Genomic DNA, 20,284 nt, shown 5'->3' on the forward strand with positions numbered 1-20,284 from the left:
AATTAGTTAGTTAGTTAGTTGATTAGTTAGTTTTAGTTTAGTTTTCATTTTATTTTCTCTCTTTTCATTATAAGTGTTGGAGTATTGACTTTGTTTACTATACATTGCTATATCCCTTATTTCCTAAATGCTATTTTAGCGTGAATGTTTTTAGATAATCTTTGTTGGATTCTATGATTGAGTTTATATTTTGTTACTTGGTTTTGAGTTTTTCATGCTTACCTTTTGAAAAAATACCAAGTGATGAGAGTTGTCTTCGAGCTTATAACTCTTTTGAATTGCATGTTGTAGCTAGCCACCATGTGCTTTGAACCGTATTCTTTGATTAGGCAATCTCTTGATGGATGATGTTGTGCATTTACCTTAATGCATTGTATTTCATGATTATATCCATCCATATGTTTGACTTGAATGCTTTCATGCCTCTCTAATGCTTTTCTTACCTTACAAGCTTACTTAAAGCATCTCAAGCACACTAGGATAAGTGACGTGCATGCTTCTTTTGTGACATAGCTTTTATGCTAATGTGTATTCTAAACCGCGCAATTTAGAATTCACACACCTAATATTTCTTAATGTCACACTAATTCACTCACCTCATTCTAGTGATTTACCTCATTCCAACAATGTATGCTTCCTTGCTTTTATATCTTCTCATCTTATGGTGTTATATTTTTGTTTTTCATAACAAATGCACCACAAGCAACCATGGAAGCGGAAGAAAGAACACATAGCAATCCGGAGAGTCGCCGTACCCCCTTGCTCATCTTTGAGTGCACCGAGGACGGTGCAAACTTTTAAGTGTGGGGAGGTCGTCCGACCGGTCGGCGATTTTGGGTGACAAATTTCTAATCCCAACACTTTTGCATTTCATTTTAGGATTTTAGGATTTTTACTTGCATTTTCTTATTTTTGCATATGCATACACAATAAGCTTAGTCAAAATAATGAGAATTTTTCAAGATTTCTATCTATAGAGCATGTCAATTGATTTGAGTGAAAACTTTTCATAGAACTTGCTTGAATTATATATATTATGGATCATGTTTTGAGCTAAGAACACAAGCTTGTGAGACTTGAGCCTAATGATGTGGTTACATCTTAGAACCACTTATTTTTCCTTCTTGTGTGCATTATTCTCTTTCTATGATTGTAATCTTTGATTTGTTTTATTCTTTATGTCCATTATTTAGTGTATTCATGCATTTATATGATTGAGGCCATCATTTCATTAGCTCACTCACCCAAACGGCCTTACCTTCTATCTTCCTTTGTTAGCCAAATTTGAGCCTGCGATCAACCCACTTTGTTCTTAATTTAGCACATTACAAGCCTTTAAGCGGAAAACAATAAAAGTCCTTATTTGGATCTTTGATTAGCTTAGGCTAGTGTGTGTGAGTATCATTCGAGTGTGGGAACCTTGGGACATTGGGTGAATAAAAGGGTAGTTTTGTATTATTATTGTAAATATTGGGAATTGGGTACATGCTCATGTATTGATTAAATGTATAGAACTTATGCATTGGTACTCTTGTATATAGTTTGAAAGAAAAAAAAATGAATGAGAAAAACAAAAAAAAAATATATGAAAAGTATAGAAAAAAATGGAAAAAGAAAGAAATAAAAAGGGGACAAAATGCCCCAAGGTGAAGCTCAATAAGATCAATGCATATGAGTTGTGAAATGAAAAGAAAATGCATGAGTATGTGAAAAAGTGAAAAATGGGTAGCTAGATTAGAACTTAATTGTATAGGATGTCATAGGTTAGGTGGGAAGTTTAAGCTTATCAAAGATTCAAATTTCAAGCTCACTTGACCAAATATGCATCCTACCTTGACCCTAGCCCCATTACAACCAATGAAAAGACCTCATGATACTTGTGTGAAGAAAGAAAGCATGAAAAGTTGGAGAACTCATGAAGAAATGGAAGAACCGGAAAGCTGTCAAGCCGACCTCTTCGCACTTAATCGGCCATAACTTGAGCTACAGAGGTCCAAATAATGCGGTTCCAGTTGGGTTGGAAAGCTAACATCCAGGGCTTCGAAATGATATAAAATTTGCTATGGTCAAACCGCGCATGGTGACGCGTACGCGCATAGTACGCGCACGCGCCGTTGCTGCCACCTGGTTCACTTAAAACAAAACGTGGCCAGCGAATTCTAAAGCCTTGTGGGCCCAATCCAACTCATTTCTGATGCTATTTAAGCCAAGGATTGAAGGAGGAATGAAGATACTTTTCATACTTTTCATACTTTAGGTGTTAGTTACCAATTAGTTTTAGTTTAGCTTTGTAGTTAGTTTCTAGAGAGAGAAACTCTCTCTTCTCTCTAGGATTAGGATTAGATCTAGATCTATTTCTTCTTATTCTCTCTTCTAATTTTCGTTCCTCTCCTCTATTGCACTTGTAGGATTCTTCTTCTAATGTAATTCCGTTGTTTGTAGTTTGTGAATTCTCTTTTGTAGATCTACATTTCTCCTTCAATGCAATTGGTAAGTTCTTTGTTGTTTCATGATTGATTTAGTTTTCTATTGTGGACCTCTTGCCTTTGTAGTTAGATCTCTCTTTAATTCTTGCAAATTTATGTGTTTACTTGTATTGCACTCTATGTTTTTGATGAAATGTCTCTTAAAGCTATTAGTTAGATTTTGTTCCTCTTGGCCTAGGTAGAGTAATTAGTGACACTTGAGTTATCTAATTCCTTTGTTGATTGATAATTGGAGAGATTGCTAATTGGTTTGGAGTGCACTAAAGCTAGTCTCTCCTTGGGAGTTGGCTAGGACTTGTGGCTCAAGTCAATTCATCCACTTGACTTGCCTTTCTTTAGTAAGGGTTAACTAAGTGGTAGCAATTGTGACAAAGTGTGATTCACGTTTGAGAGCTCCAAGTCTTTGGCGCCATTGTTGATGATCACAATTTCATGCACCAAGTTTTTGGCGCCGTTGCCGGGGATTGTTCGAGTTTGGACAACTGACGGTTCATCTTGTTGCTTAGATTAGGTACTTTTCTTTTTCTTTTTGAGAATTTTTAAGAATGAATTCTAGAGTTTCAAGGTGATGTTCTTATCATCACAAAAGCTGATTGATTCTCATCAATTTAGCTGTTGAATGTAATGTTCTGCTGAAGCTTGGCTAGCCATGTCTAATCTTTTTAGACTGAAGCTTTAGACTAACATTGCATGATTCCTGGAATTCTTATTAAAAATTTTGAATCTCTTTATTTTCTTTTCTATATAAGTTTCGAAAATCACAAAAAAATTTATAAAATCATAAAAATCAAAAATATTTTATGTTTCTTGTTTGAGTCTAGTGTCTAATTTTAAGTTTGGTGTCAATTGCATGTCTTTATTCTTCTAATTTTCGAAAATTACATGCACTATGTTCTTCATTAATCTTCAAGTTATTCTTGATGATTTACTTGCTCTGATCTTTAAATTCTCTTGTTTTGTGTGTTTTGTTATTTTTCTTATGCATTCTCAATTTGTTATTGTCTCTAATACAAAACTTCTAAGTTTGGTGTCTTGCATGCATTGTTTATTTGATCTTAATTGCATTTTTTTTTATTGTTTCTCATTACTAAAAATTCAAAAAAATTTTCAAAACTATGTCTTTTCAAGTCAATAATACAGAGAGTTGAAGATTCAGAACACTCAACAGAGGAATTAAACAGAAAAAGCCGGGCGTTCAAAACGCCCAGTGAAGAAGGAAGACTGGCATTTAAACGCCAGCCAGGTAGCCAGGGTACCTGGCTGGGCGTTTAACGCCCAAAAAGGTAGCATTTTGGGAAGACACTAGAGGGAAGATTTTGTTTTTAATTCAAATCTTTTTCAAATTTTCATAATTTTTCAAAATCAAATCTTTTTCAAAACATATCTTTTCAATCATATCTCTTCAAAATCAATTTTTTTCCATTTTTTCTATTTTCGAAAATCCTTGCTAAAATTAATGATTTACTTCAAAATTTTCAAGTTGTTACTTGCCTATTAAGAAAGGATCAAATTTTAATTCTAGAATCATATCTTTTAATTTCTTGTTAGTCAAGTAATCAACTTTAATTTTAAAACTTTCTTTTTTAAAAATTGATTTTCAATTATATCTTCTCAATCATATCTTTTCAATCACATATTTTTCAAAATTAATTTTCAATCATATCTTTTTAATTTCTAATTTCAAAATCTTTTTCAAAATCACTTAATTTCTTTCCCAATCTTAGTTTTCGAAAATCATCAATCAAATTTTCAATTTTTTTTTAATTTTTTTAAAAATCTTTTTAATTTATTTTCGAAAATTCTTCCCCTCTTTTCACACTCTTCTATTTAAGGACTAACACCCCTCCTCAATGAGCAATTCAAATTCTATCTCCCTTGATAAGTTCGAATTCTCTCTTCTCTACCTCCTCCTTCTATTTTTCGTTTCCTCTGACACCTCAAGGAATCTCTATACTGTGACATAGAGGATTCCATATTTTCTTTTTCTCTCTTTTTATATGAGCAGGAGCAAGGACAAAGGCATTCTTGTTGAAGCTTATCCTGAACCTGAAAGGACCTTGAAGAGAAAGCTAAGAGAAGCTAAAGTACAACTCTCTATAGAGGGCCTAACAGAGCTTTTCAAACAAGAAGAAGACATGGCAGCCGAAAACAACAACAATGCCAACAATGCAAAGAAGGTGCTTGGTGACTTTACTGCACCTACTCCTGACTTCTATGGGAGAAGAATCTCAATCCCTACCATTGGAGCAAACAACTTTAAGCTTAAGCCTCAATTAGTTTCTCTGATGCAACAGAATTGCAAGTTTCATGGACTTCCATTAGAAGATCCTCATCAGTTCTTAGCTAAATTCTTGCAAATTTGTGACACTGTCAAGACCAATGGGGTTGATCCTGAGGTCTACAGACTTATGCTTTTTCCTTTTGCTGTAAGAGACAGAGCTAGAACATAGTTGGATTCACAAGCTAAGGAAAGCCTGAACTCTTGGGAAAAGCTAGTCAATGCCTTCTTAGCAAAGTTCTTTTCACCTCAAAAATTGAGTAAGCTTAGAGTGGAAGTCCAAACCTTCAAACAGAAGGAAGGTGAATCCCTCTATGAAGCTTGGGAAAGATACAAGCAATTGATCAGAAGGTGCCCTTCTGAGATGCTTTCAAAATGGAGCATCATAGGTATATTCTATGATGGTCTGTCTGAACTATCCAAGATGTCATTGGATAGCTCTGCTGGAGGATCTCTTCATCTGAAGAAGACGCCTGCAGAAGCTCAGAAACTCATTAAAATGGTTGCAAATAACCAATTCATGTACACTTCTGAAAGGAATCCTGTGAATAATGGGACAAATCAGAAGAAAGGAGTTCTTAAGATTGATGCTCTGAATGCCATATTAGCTCAGAATAAAATATTGACCCAACAAGTTAATATGATTTCTCAGAGTCTGTTTGGAATGCAAGCTGCATTAGTCAGTACTAAGGAAGCTTCCTCTGAAGAAGAAGCTTATGACCCTGAGAACCCTGCAATGGAAGAGGTGAATTACATGGGAGAACCCTATGGAAACACCTATAACCCTTCATGAAAAAATCATCCAAATCTCTCATGAAAGGATCAACAGAGACCTCAACAAGGTTTCAACAACAATAATGGTGGAAGAAACAGGTTTAGGAATAGCAAGCCTTTTCCATCATCTTCTCAGCAACAGACAGAGAATTCTAAGCAGAGCCACTCTGACTTAGCAACCATTGTCTCTGATCTAGTCAAAACCACTCAAAGTTTCATGACTCAAACAAGGTCCTTCATTAGAAATTTGGAGGCACAAGTGGGTCAGCTAAGTAAGAAAATTACTGAACTCCCTCCTAGTACTCTCCCAAGCAATATAGAAGAGAATTCAAAAAGAGAGTGCAAGGCCGTAAACACGTCTCACATGGCCGAACCTGGAGAGGAGGAAGAGGCAGTGATCTCCACTGAGGAAGACCTCAATAGACGTCCACTGGCCTCCAAGGAGTTCCCTAATGAGGAACCATGGGAATCTGAGGCTCACACTGAGACCATGGAGATTCCATTGAATTTACTTCTACCATTCATGAGCTTTGATGAGTATTCTTCCTCTGAAGAGGATGAAGATGTTACTGAAGAGCAAGTTGCTAAGTATCTTGGAGCAATCATGAAGCTAAATGCCAAGTTATTTAGTAATGAGACTTGGGAGGATGAACCTCTATTGCTCATCAAAGAACTGGATGACTTGACTAGGCAGAAATTACCTCTGAAGAGACAAGATTCTGGAAAGTTCTCAATACCTTGTACCATAGGCACCATGACCTTTGAGAAGGCTCTGTGTGACCTAGGGTCAAGTATAAACCTCATGTCTCTCTCTATAATGGAGAAGCTAGGGATCATAGAGGTACAAGCTGCAAGAATCTCACTGGAGATGGCAGACAATTCAAAGAAATAGGCTTTTGGACTTGTAGAGGATGTCTTGGTAAAGGTTGAAGGCCACTACATCCCTGCTGATTTTATAATCCTAGAGACTGGGAAGTGTATGGATGAATCCATCATCCTTGGCAGATCCTTCTTAGCCACAGCAAAAGCTGTAATTGATGTTGACAGAGGAGAATTGATCATTCAAGTGAATGAAGACTCCCTTGTGTTTAAAGCTCAAGGATACCCCTCTGTAACCATGGAGAGGAAGCATGAAGAGCTTCTCTCAATACCGAGTCAAACAGAGTCCCCACAGTCAAACTCTAAGTTTGGTGTTGGGAGGCCACAACCAAACTTTAAGTTTGGTGTTGAACCCCCACATTCAAACTCTAAGTTTGGTGTTGGAAGGTTCCAACATTGCTCTGAACATCTGTGAGGCTCCATGAGAGCCCACTGTCAAGCTACTGACATTAAAGAAGCGCTTGTTAGGAGGCAACCCAATTCTATTTAATCATATCTATTTATTTTCTATTGTTATTTTATGTTTTCTGTAGGTTGATGATCATGTAAAGTCACAAAAACAACTGAAAAAGCAAAAAAAAAAAAAACAGAATGAAAAACAGTATAAAAAAACAGAACACCCTAGAGGAGAAGCTTACTGGCGTTTAAACGCCAGTAAGGGTAGCAGAATGGGCGCTAAACGCCCAGTCTGGCACCATTCTGGGCGTTTAATGCCAGAAATGGGCACCAGACTGGCGTTTAACGCCAGAAATGGGCAAGAAGCTGGCGTTAAATGCCAGAAATGGGCAGCAACCTGGCGTTTAACGCCAGGATTGGCAGAAAGGGGGGTGTTTTGCATGCCACTTGGTGCAGGAATGAGATATCCTTGACACCTCAGGATCTGTGGACCCCACAGGATCCCCACCTACCCCACCTCTCTCTCTCTTCTTCACCCATTCACCAATCACCTCAATACCTCTTCCCCAAAACCCCTCACCTATCAAATCCCACCATTCTCTTCACCAATCACATCCATCCTTCATAAAATCCCACCTACCTCACCATTCAAATTCAAACCACTTTCCCTCCCAAACCCACCCATAATGGCCGAACCATACCCCCCCTCTCCACTCCTATATAAACCCATCTTCACTCCTTCATTTTCACACAACCTAAACACTACTTCTCCCCCTTGGCCGAAACACAAAGCCCCTTCCATCTCCTCTATTTCTTCTCCTTCTACTCTCTTCTTTCTTCTTTTGCTCGAGGACGAGCAAACCTTCTAAGTTTGGTGTGGTAAAAGCATTGCTTTTTGTTTTTCCATAACCATTAATGGCACCAAAGGCCGGAGAAACCTCTAGAAAGAGGAAAGGGAAGGCGATTGCTTCCACCTCCGAGTCATGGAAGATGGAGAGATTCATCTCAAAAGTGCATCAAGACCACTTCTATGAAGTTGTGGCCAAGAAGAAGGTGATCTCCGAGGTCCCTTTTAAGCTCAAAAAGGGCGAATATCTGGAGATCCGACATGAGATCCGAAGAAGAGGTTGGGAAATTCTCACCAACCCCATTCAACAAGTCGGAATCTTAATGGTTCAAGAGTTCTATGCCAATGCATGGATCACCAAGAACTATGATCAAAGTGTGAACCCGGACCCTAAGAATTGGCTTACAATGGTCCGAGGGAAATACTTAGATTTTAGTCCGGAAAATGTAAGGTTGGCATTCAACTTGCCTATGATGCAAGGAGATGCACACCCATACACTAGAAGGGTCAATTTTGATCAAAGGTTGGACCAAGTCCTCATGGACATCTGTGAAGAGGGCGCCCAATGGAAGAGAGATGCAAGAGGGAAGCCGGTTCAACTAAGAAGGCATGACCTCAAGCCCGTGGCTAGGGGATGGTTGGAGTTCATCCAACGCTCAATCATTCCCACTAGCAACCGGTCTGAAGTTACTATAGACCGGGCTATCATGATTTATAGCATCATGATTAGAGAGGAAGTAGAAGTTCATGAGGTTATATCCCAAGAACTCTAGAAGGTGGCGGACAAGTCCTCTACTTTGGCAAGGTTAGCCTTCCCTCATCTCATTTGTCACCTTTGCAATTCGGTAGGAATTGACATAGAGGGAGACATTCTCATTGATAAAGACAAGCCCATCACTAAGAAAAGCATGGAGCAAATAAGATAACCTCACCAAGAGCATGAGGAAATTCCTCATCATGAAATCCTTGAGATGCCTCAAGGGATGTATTTTCCTCCACAAAATTATTGGGAGCAAATCAATACCTCCCTAGGAGAATTAAGTTCCAACATGGGACAACTAAGGGTGGAGCACCAAGAGAATTCCATCCTCCTCCATGAAATTAGAGAAGACCAAACAACCATGAGAGAGGAGCAACAAAGGCAAGGAAGAGACATTGAGGAGCTCAAGCACTCCATAAGATCTTCAAGAGGAAGAACAAGCCGCCATCACTAAGGTGGACCCGTTCTTTAATTTCCTTGTTCTTTATTTTCTATTTTTCAAATTTTATGCTTTATGTTTATCTATGTTTGTGTCTTATTACATGATCATTAGTGTCTTAGTGTCTATGCCTTAAAGTTATGAATGTCCTATAAATCCATCACCTTTCTTAAATAAAGAATGTTTTTAATTGAAAAAGAAAAAGAAGTACTTGAATTTCAAATTTTAAAACAGTTTAATTATTTTGATGTAATGGCAATACTTCTTTGTTTTCTGAATGAATGCTTGAACAGTGCATATTTTTAAATTTGTTTTTTATGAATGTTAAAATTGTTGGCTCTTGAAAGAATGATGAAAAAGGAGAAATTATATTTGATAATTTGAAAAATCATAAAATTGATTCTTGAAGCAAGAAAAAGCAGTGAAAAGCTTGCAAAAAAAAAGAGAAAAAAAATGGCGAAAAAAAAAAGCAAGCAGAAAAAGCCAATAGCCCTTAAAACCAAAAGGCAAGGGTAAAATAAAAAGAGAATCCAAGGCTTTGAGCATCAGTGGATAGGAGGGCTCACAGGAATAAAATCTTGGCCTAAGCGGCTAAACCAAGCTGTCCCTAACCATGTGCTTGTGGCGTGAAGGTGTCAAGTGAAAACTTGAGACTGAGCGGTTAAAGTCGTGGTCCAAAGCAAAAAGAGTGTGCTTAAGAGCTCTTGACACCTCTAATTGGGGACTCTAGCAAAGCTGAGTCACAATCTGAAAAGGTTCACCCAGTTATGTGTCTGTGGCATTTATGTATCCGGTGGTAATACTGAAAAATAAAATGTTTAGGGTCACGGCCAAGACTCATAAAGTAGCTGTGTTCAAGAATCAACATACTTAAATAGGAGAATCAATAACACTATCTGGATTCTGAGTTCCTATAGAAGCCAATCATTATGAACTTCAAAGGATAAAGTGAGATGCCAAAACTGTTCAGAAGCAAAAAGCTAAAAGCCCCGCTCATCTAATTAATACTGATCTTCATAGATGTTTTTGGGATTCATTGTATATTCTCTTCTTTTTATCCTATTTGATTTTTAGTTTCTTGGGGACAAGCAACAATTTAAGTTTGGTGTTGTGATGAGCGGATAATTTATACGCTTTTTGGCATTATTTTTAGTATGTTTTTAGTATATTTTAGTTAGTTTTTATTATATTTTTATTAGTTTTTATTTAAAAATCACTTTTCTGGACTTTACTATGAGTTTGTGTGTTTTTCTGTGATTTCAGGTATTTTCTGGCTGAAATTGAAGGACCTGAGCAAAAATTTGATTCAGAGGCTGAAAAAGGACTGCAGATGCTGTTGGATTCTGACCTCCCTGCACTCGAAGTGGATTTTCTGGAAGAAGGCAATAGGAAAGCAGAGGTTCAAGAGGAACAAAGCATCTTCATACGCTTATCTGAAATTCCTACCAATGAATTACATAAGTATCTCTATCTTTACTTTATGTTTTATTTATCTTTTAATTATCAATTCTCTATCACCATCTGAATCCGCCTGACTGAGATTTACAAGGTGACCATAGCTTGCTTCAAGCCGACAATCTCCGTGGGATCGACCCTTACTCGCGTAAGGTATTACTTGGATGACCAAGTGCACTTGCTGGTTAGTTGTGCGGAATTGTGACAAAGTGTGATTCACGTTTGAGAGCTCCAAGTCTTTGGCGCCATTGTTGATGATCACAATTTCGTGCACCAGCGTGACATAGAGGAGATCAGGCACTCCATTGGATCCTCCAGAAGGAGTAATAGCCGCCATCACTGAGGTGAATTCGTTCCCTTTATTCTCCTATTGCCTATTATTTTTCTGTTTTTCATGTACTTTGTTCTATTGTCTGTTTCTAGTGCATGATCATCTGTCTTTATGTCTTAAAGTTATGAAATATTCCATGCATCTCTCACCTTGCTTAAAAGAAAAATTATTTTCTTTGAAAAAAGAGAAGAAAGATGCATGAGTTTCAAGTTTTATATTAGGAATAGTTCAATTATGTGATGTGGTGGCATTGCTTTTCTTTTTTGAATCCATGAATAAACAGTGCATATTTGATGTTGGAGTTTAAGAATATTGGCTCTTGAAAGATTGATGATAAAAGTGAAATATTATTGGTGATCTGAAAAATAAAAAAAAATTGATTCTTGAAGCAAGAAAAAGCAGCAAAAAACAATAAAAGAAAAAAAAAGTGTATGCGAAAAAAAAAGCAAGCAGAAAAAAAAATAAAAAGCAAAAAAAGCCAATAGCTCTTAAAACCAAAAGGCAAGAGCAAAAATCTAATAACCCTTTAAACCAAAAGGCAAGGGCAAAAGGATCCAAGGCTTTGAGTATCAATGGTTAGGAGGGCCTAAAAGAGAAATCTTAGCCTAGGCAGTTCAATTCAGCTGCTTCCCTAACTATATGCTTGTGGTGTGGAGGTGTCAACTGAAAAACTTGAGACTGAGCAGTTAAAGTCGTGGTCCAAAGTAAAGAGTGTGCTTAAGAACCCTGGACACCACTGACTGGGGACTCTAGCAAAGCTGAGTCACAATCCTAAAGGGTTCACCCGGTTAAGTGTATGTGGCATTTATGTATCTGGTGGTAATACTGGAAAACAAAGTGCTTAAGGTCACGGCCAAGACTCTAAAGAAGTTGTGTTCAAGAATAAAAAAGAACTTAACTAGGAGAATCAATAATATCATCTGGATTCTAAGTTCCTAGAGATGCTAACTATTCTGAGCTTCAATTGAAAGTGAGATGCCAAAACTATTCAGAAGCAAAAAGCTTCTAGTCCCGCTCATCTATTTGAAACTGAGCTTCATTGAGAACTCTGAAATTTATTGCATCCCTATATTTTTTTCATCCTACTTTATTTTTGGTTGCTTGGGGACAAGCAACAGTTTAAGTTTGGTGTTCTGATGAGCGGATATTTTATACGCTTTTTGGCATTATTTTCATATAGTTTTCATTATGTTTTGTATAAGTTTTATTAAGGTTTTATAGTTTTAGTGAAAAATTCAAATTTTTGGATTCTACTTTGAGTTTGTGTGTTTTATGGTGATTTCAGGTATTTTCTGGCTGAAATTGAGGAGCTTGAGGAGAAGTCTGATTTAGAAGAGAGAAAGGACTGCATATGCTGTCAGGATCTGACCTCCGTGCACTCGAAGGAGCTTTTCTGGAGCTACAGAGGTCCAATTGGCGCGCTCTCAATGATTATCGAAAGATAACATTCAGGGCTTTCTAGAAATATATAATAATATATACTTTGTTTCGGAAATGAAGACCCAAAACTGGCATTCAATGCCAGCCAACCGCCCCAATCCTAGCGTCTAGCACCCACAAGGGAGCAACTGGAGTTCAACGTCCAAAAGGGGGTCCCTAGCCAGCATTCAACGCCCCTAAGGAACATTAGCACGTGGAAGACACTCAAGCTCAGCCCAAACACTCACCAAGTGGACCCTAGAAGTGGAATTTCGCACTGTCAACTTAGTTTATCTTATTTCTGTAATCCTTAGTCTTTAGATTAGTATATATAGACAAGAGTTCACCCTTGTTAAGGAATCTTGCCCACTTTCATGTTTACCATTGTATTTTCCTATCAGCATGAGTCACTAAACCTCCTAGGTTAAGGTTAGGAGTTCTGCTGATTTTCATGGATTAATAAAAGTACTACTGTTCTATTCAATTCATATGTGACTCTATTCTAAGATGTATCTTCGTTCTTCAACCTTATGAATGGGATGATCCGTGACACTCATCCTTATTCTACATGGGTTTAGTGTGAGTTTGTAACAGGAGATCATTGAACCACCAGCTTGATTATACATCTTTTAGACGGCTAATCCACGACTTCATTGGGGACTTCTCAAGACAGCAGTTCAGCCGAGGTATCGAGAGATTAGGGTCTTTGTGGTAGAGGCTAGAACCAAAGGTGCAGCATTCTCTGATCTGGAAGATTCGACTTTGTCTGTGGCATTTTGAGTAGGATCATCAAGGGGATGAACTGCAGGAGCTTCACCCTCATTTAGGTTGGTGCACACTAAACCTGGCATTTGGCCTGAGGGAGGAAGATTGGCAGCCATTAAACCGGCGTTGATCACTTACAGCCTGCCATGGAAATAATCACTCACAGTTGAAGAAGGACAGTAGAAAAGGTTGATCCAGAAGAATGAAGCATCTCCGAAGCTTCAACTATTCTCTTATCATTGTTTTCACTCAAATTAAGTAATTTCATCCCTATTCATGTTTTATGCATTTATCTCAAAAAACTATCTTTTCTAATCACTTGACTAAGATCTACAAGGTGTCCATAGCTTGATTCAAAACAACAATCTTCATGGGATCAACCCTGACTCACCTCAGGTATTACTTGGACAACCCAATGCACTTGCTGGTTCAGTTGTGCGGAGTTAATTTCCGTGCACCAAGGAACATTTTATAGCTAATTGGAAAATAAAAACTTAAATACTAATAATTCTTATGCAATTCTGAAATTAAAAGGCAAAAACTTAAATAGAAACTTAAATACTACTAGTGATCATGTAAATCTAAATATAAGAAATAGGAATTAGAATAGCCACAGAGATGGGGAGGTGGAACTCAACCACCTTAATCATGGGAGGTGTTAGGTTCTTCAGGGGATAATTTCTGACGCTTCAGTTCTTCTAGCTCACGCCCCTACTTCTCTTGTTCCTTGACCAGTTGGCAAAGTATGCTAGTCTGGTCTTTTTGCTCCTCTCTTAATTGATCCAAGGTAGTTTGCAATTGTGCAACCGATGCCTCCAGCTGGGTCCAATATTCAATTGGAGGGATCTCTTGTGCTTGCTCAGGCGCCTTCCTTTTGGGTTGGTCAGCTGGTACTTGGGCGCTTTCCATCACCTGCTTGGTGATTGGGCTTTCTACTGGGATAAATGAGTCTTTGTTAATCATGACTGCAGCCTCTTTACACAAGCAAAAGATAAGGTTTGGATAGGCCAATCTGGCTTGAGTTGACATCCTGTTTGCAACCTTGTACAGCTCAAAGGGAATTAGTTGGTGGACTTCCACCTCATTCCCCATCATAATGTAGTGGATCATCATAATCCTTCTGATGGTAACTTCAGAACGGTTGCTAGTAGGGAGTATGGAATGCCCAATAAAATCCAACTAACCCCTAGCAACTGGTTTGAGATCTACTCTTCTCAGTTGGTTTGGATTACCTTTTGTGTTGTTGATCCACTAAGTTCCAGGTAGACATATGTCTTTCAGAATCTGATCCAACTTTGGATCAGCCACCACCCTCCTATTAAAGGATTCTGGATCATCCCTTTGTGGAGGTAACTTGAAGATCTCTCTTACCTTGTCAATATGAAAATAGAGAGTCTTCCCTCGCACCATGGTGCAAAAAGTATGGAATCCTTGTCCATCTTTGTTTTGTTTATTTGTCATCCACAGATTTACATAGAATTCATGGATAATTGTTATTCCAACATTGATCTCAGGATCAGCCAGGATCTCCCAGCCTCTCTTTCGAATTTGCTCTTGGATCTCCGGGTACTCATCTTCTTTTAATTCGAATTTAGCCTCCGGAAATAGATAACTCTGAAGCCTTAACTGCCTCTCCATATTTTATTCCCAACTTATTTACATGCCTGTCTTTTAATTTCTGAATTATTGTTTAATTCTTTTGAATACCACAACACTCTTTTCTGTTTTCCTAACTAAGTAAATCACTCAATCATTGTTGCTTAGTCCATCAATCCTCGTGGGATCGACCCTCACTCACCTGAGGTATTACTTGGGATGATCCAGTGCACTTGCCGGTTAGTTTGTGGTTATAAATTCTGCACCATACACCAATTGATATGGTGATGTTCCTATAGAGGTCTTGAAAGTTGTTCTGTATGCCCAAAGGGCATCATCAAGCTTTCTTGCCTAATCCTTTCTAGAGGTATTTACCATTCTTTCCAGGATTCTCTTTAGTTCTCTATTTGAGACTTCAGCTTACCCATTTGTCTGTGGATGATATGGGGTAGCCACTTTATGGCGGACTCCATAACGGCTCAGAACAGAGTTAAGCTATTTATTGCAAAAATGAGTTCCTCCATCACTGATCAGTGTCTGAGGGACACCAAACCTGCTGAAGATGTTATTCTGAAGGAATTTCATTACTACTCTAGTGTCATTTATGGGTGATACAACTGCCGCAACCCATTTAGACACATAATCTACTGCCACAAGAACGTAAGTGTTTGAGTATGAAGGTGGGAAAGGACCTATGAAGTCTATACCCCATACATCAAATAGCTCAATCTCTAGGATTCCTTGCTGAGGCATGTCATGACCATGAGGGAGATTGCCAGCCCTTTGGCAACTGTCACAGCGACGGACAAACTCTTGGGAATCCTTGAAGAGTGTGGGCCAGTAGAAACCACTTTGGAGGACCTTAGTGGCTGTTTGCTCTCCTCCAAAGTGTCCTCCATAATCGGAGCCATGGCAATGCCATAGGATTTTTTGTGTCTCTTCTTCAGACACACAGCAGTGGATTATCCCATCCGAGCATCTCTCAAAGAGATATGGTTCATCCCACAAGTAGTATCTAGGATCATGAATGAGCTTTTGGGCTTGCTGCCTACTGTATTCCTTGGGGATGAATCTTATAGCCTTGTAATTTACAATATCTGCAAACCAAGGTGTCGTCCGGATAGCAAAGAGTTGCTCATCCGAAAAGGTTTCAAACACCTCAGTAGAGGGAGGAGATGTCCCTTCTACTGGTTCAATCCGAGACAAGTGGTCAGCCACTTAATTTTTGGACCCTTTTCTGTCTCTGATTTCTATATCAAACTCTTGCAGGAGTAATACCCATCTTATCAACCTGGGTTTAGAATCCTACTTAGTGAGTAGATATTTAATAGCAGCATGATCTTTGTAAATAACGACCTTAGATCCTATGAGATAGGATCTGAACTTGTCAATGGCATAAATCACTGCAAGTAATTCCTTCTCTGTGGTAGTGTAGTTCTTCTGCACGTCATTTAGAACACGACTGGCATAATAAATGACATGTAGAAGCTTGTCATGTCTCTGCCCCAGAACTGCGCCAATGGCATGGTCACTGGTGTCACACATCAGTTTGAATGGTAAGTCCCAGTTGGGAGCAGAGATGACAAACGCAGTGATAAGCTTAGCTTTCAGAGTCTCAAAGGCCTGCTGACACTCCTGGTCAAAGACAAATGGAGTGTCGGTAGCTAGTAAGTTGCACAGAGATTTTGCGATTTTGGAAAAATCTTTTATGAACCTCCTGTAGAATCCTACATGTCCCAGGAAACTTCTGATTCCCTTAACATTAGTGGGTGGTAGTAATCGCTCAATTACCTCTACCTTAGCTTGATCCACTTCTATTCCTTTGTTATGCCCAAGAACAATCCCTTCAGTCACCATAAAGTGACATTTTTCTCAGTGTAAAACCAGGTTTTTCTCTTGGCATCATTTGAGAACTAGGGCCAAATGGTCAAGGCAGGAGTCAAATGAGTCTCCAAAGACGGAGAGGTCATCCATGAACACTTTAAAAAACTTCTCCACCATATCAGAGAAGATAAAAAGCATACACCTCTAAAAGGTGACAGGTGCATTGCACAGGCCAAATGGCATTTGCCTATAAGCAAACACGCCATATGGGCATGTAAATGCTGTCTTTTCTTGGTCCTGAGGATCTACTAAAATTTGGTTATAGCTTGAATAGTCATTCAAAAAGCAGTAGAATGCATGACCTGCTAGTCTCTCCAGCATTTGGTCTATAAATGGTAAAGAAAAATGATCCTTTCTGGTGGCATTATTGAGACTCCTGTAGTCAATGCACATACGCCACCTTGTAACTATCCTTGTAGAAATCAGATCTTCTTTTCATTATGAACCACTGTTATGCCTCCCTTCTTGGGAACAACTTGGATAGGGCTCACCCAGGGGCTATAAGAGATGGGATAAATAATCTCAGCCTCCCATAATTTTGTGACTTCCTTTTGCACCACTTCCTTCATGGCTGGATTCAATCACCTTTGTGGTTGTACCACTGGTTTTGCGTCATCTTCCAGCAGGAGCTTGTGCATGCATCGGGTTGGGCTAATGCCCTTAAGGTCACTTATTGTCCACCCAAGAGCTGTCTTGTGTGTCTTTAGCACTTGGATTAGTGCTTTTCCTTCCTGTGGTTCTAAGGCAGAGCTTATGATCACAGGATAAGTATCTCCATCTCCAAGAAATGCATATTTCAAGGAGGATGGTAATGGCTTGAGCTCGAGTTTAGGAGGTTTGTCCTCTTCCTTAGGGGTTTTCAGAGGCTCCTTTATTTCCTCTGGCTCCTCTAATTCAAGCTGAGCATCATAAAAGATGTTGTTTAGCCCTTCCTCAAGTCTCTCAGCCATATTCACTTCTTCCACCAGAGAATCAATGATATCAATACTCATGCATTTCTCTGGAGTGTCTGGATACTGCATGACTTTGACAGCATTTAGTACGAACTCATCCTCATTGACTTTCAGGGTTACTTCCCCTTTCTAAACGTCAATGAGGGTCCATCCTGTAGCTAGGAAGGGTCTTCCTAGAATGAGGGTTGCACTCTTGTGCTCGTCTATCTCCATTACCACAAAGTCTGTGGGGAAAGCAAAGGGTCCGACCTTAACAATCATGTCCTCAATCACGCCTGATGGAAGCTTAATAGAGCCATCAGCAAGTTTAAGACATATGCGGGTTGGTTTAACTTCGTAATTTAAACAGAGTCTCTTTATTAATGATGTAGGTATTAAGTTAATACTTGCTCTGAGATCACATAGGGCTATCTTTGTACAGGTATCCCCTAGAGTGTAGGGTGATGCGCATAAACTTGTTATGCTACGATTTAGGAAATTGCACGATCGGCAAAATTCCTTCCGGCAAGTGCACCAGTTATCGAATTACAATAGAGCTCCCTAACCCAATGAAAGGGGGTTTAGTGAGTCATAGCTCTGAATTCAATTACAAAACTAAAAGAAAATGATTTCCAGTTCTCTCCCCCTCAGGGGCTGGATTCCCCTTCAATCCCCCCCCTTTTTCTTTCAAATGCAGAAACTAAGGCCTTTAAATAGGCTCCCTAAATTACAAAATGAAAATGAAATTCAAAGCAAAAACTCATGGAATTTGCATCAAAATCTTCATGTTGAATGATTTAAGACAAGCATGACTAATTGGCCCAAAATGATTACTTAAGGCTCAAGAAAATGCATAAAACAACTAAAAATAAAAGAAAAAGGCTAGTGAACCTAGCCTAAGATGCCTTGGCATCACAGGGTATCACAAAGCTTCCAAGATCCTTGAGTTTCTCTGGTAAGATCTTTTGGATTACTGTACTGCATTCTTCAGTTTGGAGGACTATTTCTGCCTCTCTCCAATCCTTCTTATGACTTAAGATGTCTTTCATGAACTTAGCATAAGAAGGTATCTACTCAAGAGCCTCTGCAAAAGGGATCTTGATCTCAAGTGTCTTGAGATAATCCGCAAAGCGGGCAAACTGTTTATCTTTTTCTGCTTGGCGGAGCTTTTGAGGATATGGCATATTGGCCTTATACTCATCAACCTTAGTTGATATAGGTTAAATGCCTACAGAATTGGAAGGAGAGTTAGTAGCTTGCTTAGGAAGGGTCTTATCAACACTTGCAGGTGTTTGACCATCCCTAATTGGGCGTTCAACGCCCTTGCTGCCCTCTTCCTGGCGTTCAATGCCAGGAACACTGTTCCCTAGTGGGCATTCAACGCCAAGGGTGGGTATCCCTTCTTGGCGTTAAACGCCAAGAGTGCTGCCCCCCTTTGGGCATTCAACGCCAAGAGTGAGCACCCCTTCTTAGCGTTGAACGCCAATAACATTCCTTAGAGGTGTCTTGGACTGTAATTTGGTTATCCTCTGTCAGCTTTTCTTCTTCTGGTCTCCTGTTATTTTAAAGTTGGGTGTTTAATATTTTTTCACTCCTCAGTTGGATCGCCTGACATTCATCTTTTATCTGCTTAGATAATTGCTGCCTTGTTTGACTCAGGTGGGCTTCTACACTCCTTTTGGAAGCCTGTGTTTCTCGCAAAGCCTCTTGCAACTCCAGTAACTGCTATGAAAGGGTGTGTAGCTGCTGAGTCAATGGGCCATTTTGTTTTGAAGGGTCAGACTCAGTAGATATTGCCTTAACCTCTCTTTTTATGGAAGTCTCATCAGCCAAGTACAGATGCTGATTCATTGCAATTGTCTCTATAAGTTCGTGAGCTTCTTCAATTATTTTTCTCATATGTATAAAACCACCAGCAGAGTGATCTAGAGATATCCTAGCCATGTCTATTAGGCCGTAATAGAAGATGTCTAATTGCACCCATTCTGAAAATATTTCAGTGGGGAATTTCCATAGCATTCTTCTATACCTCCCCCAGGCATCATGAAGAGATTCATAATTCTCTTGCTTGAAGCCTCGGATGTCCAGTGTTAACTGGTTAACTTCCTTGGGGAAAAGTATTGATTCAGAAACTTGTCTACTAGTTGCTTCCATGTTTTCAAGCTAGATTTGGGTTGGTTATCTAACCACCTCTTTGCTTGATCTCTTAGTTTTCAAGCTAGATTTGGGATGGTTATCCAACCACCTCTTTGCTTGGTCCTTTATAGCAAAAGGAAAGAGTAGCAGTCTGTAGACATCTTGATCTACTCCCTCAGTGCGCACTGTGTCAGCAATTTGTAAAAAGTTTGCCAGGAATTTAGTAGGCTCTTCCTGTGGAAGTCCAGAGTACTGGCAGTTTTGTTGCACCAAAATAATGAGCTGAGCGTTTAGCTCAAAATTACTTGCTCCAATAGGGGGTATACTGATACTTCTCCATAGAAGTTAGGAGTGGGGGCCATATAGGAGCCCAAAGTTCTTCTGAACTGTTCATTCCCATTTGAGTTCATGGTGAAGAAGGGTAGAAGAGATTGGATATTAAAAAGTAAAAAGAGAAACTAGAATTAAAATATTTTTGTTTTTATTTTTATTTATTAATTAAATTCAAAAATAAAAGCTAATTAACTAAAAAGATTTGAAAATTAAATAGATGATTTTCAAAAAAGAAGAAGAGAAAGAAGTGAGAAGTTTTCGAAAATAGAAGAGAAGAATTAATTAGGAAGTTTTGAAAAAGAAGAAAGTGAAAATAAGTAACTAATTAAGAAAGATTTGAAATAAGATAAGATAGGAGATTTGAAAAAGATTTGATTTTGAATTTGAATTTTAATTTTGAATTTTGATTGAAATTTAAACTTTAGATAAGATAAGATAATAATTTGAAATTTAAAGAAAGATAAATCAAAGATAAGATAAAGTTTTGAAAAATTTTTAAATTTTAAATTTAAAAGAAAGATAAGATAAGAAAGAATCAAATTAAAAGAAAAGATTTGAAAAGATTTAAAAAGAT

This window comes from Arachis ipaensis, chromosome B10 (genome assembly GCF_000816755.2).
Source record: "Arachis ipaensis cultivar K30076 chromosome B10, Araip1.1, whole genome shotgun sequence".
NCBI classification, from domain to species: Eukaryota; Viridiplantae; Streptophyta; class Magnoliopsida; order Fabales; family Fabaceae; genus Arachis; species Arachis ipaensis.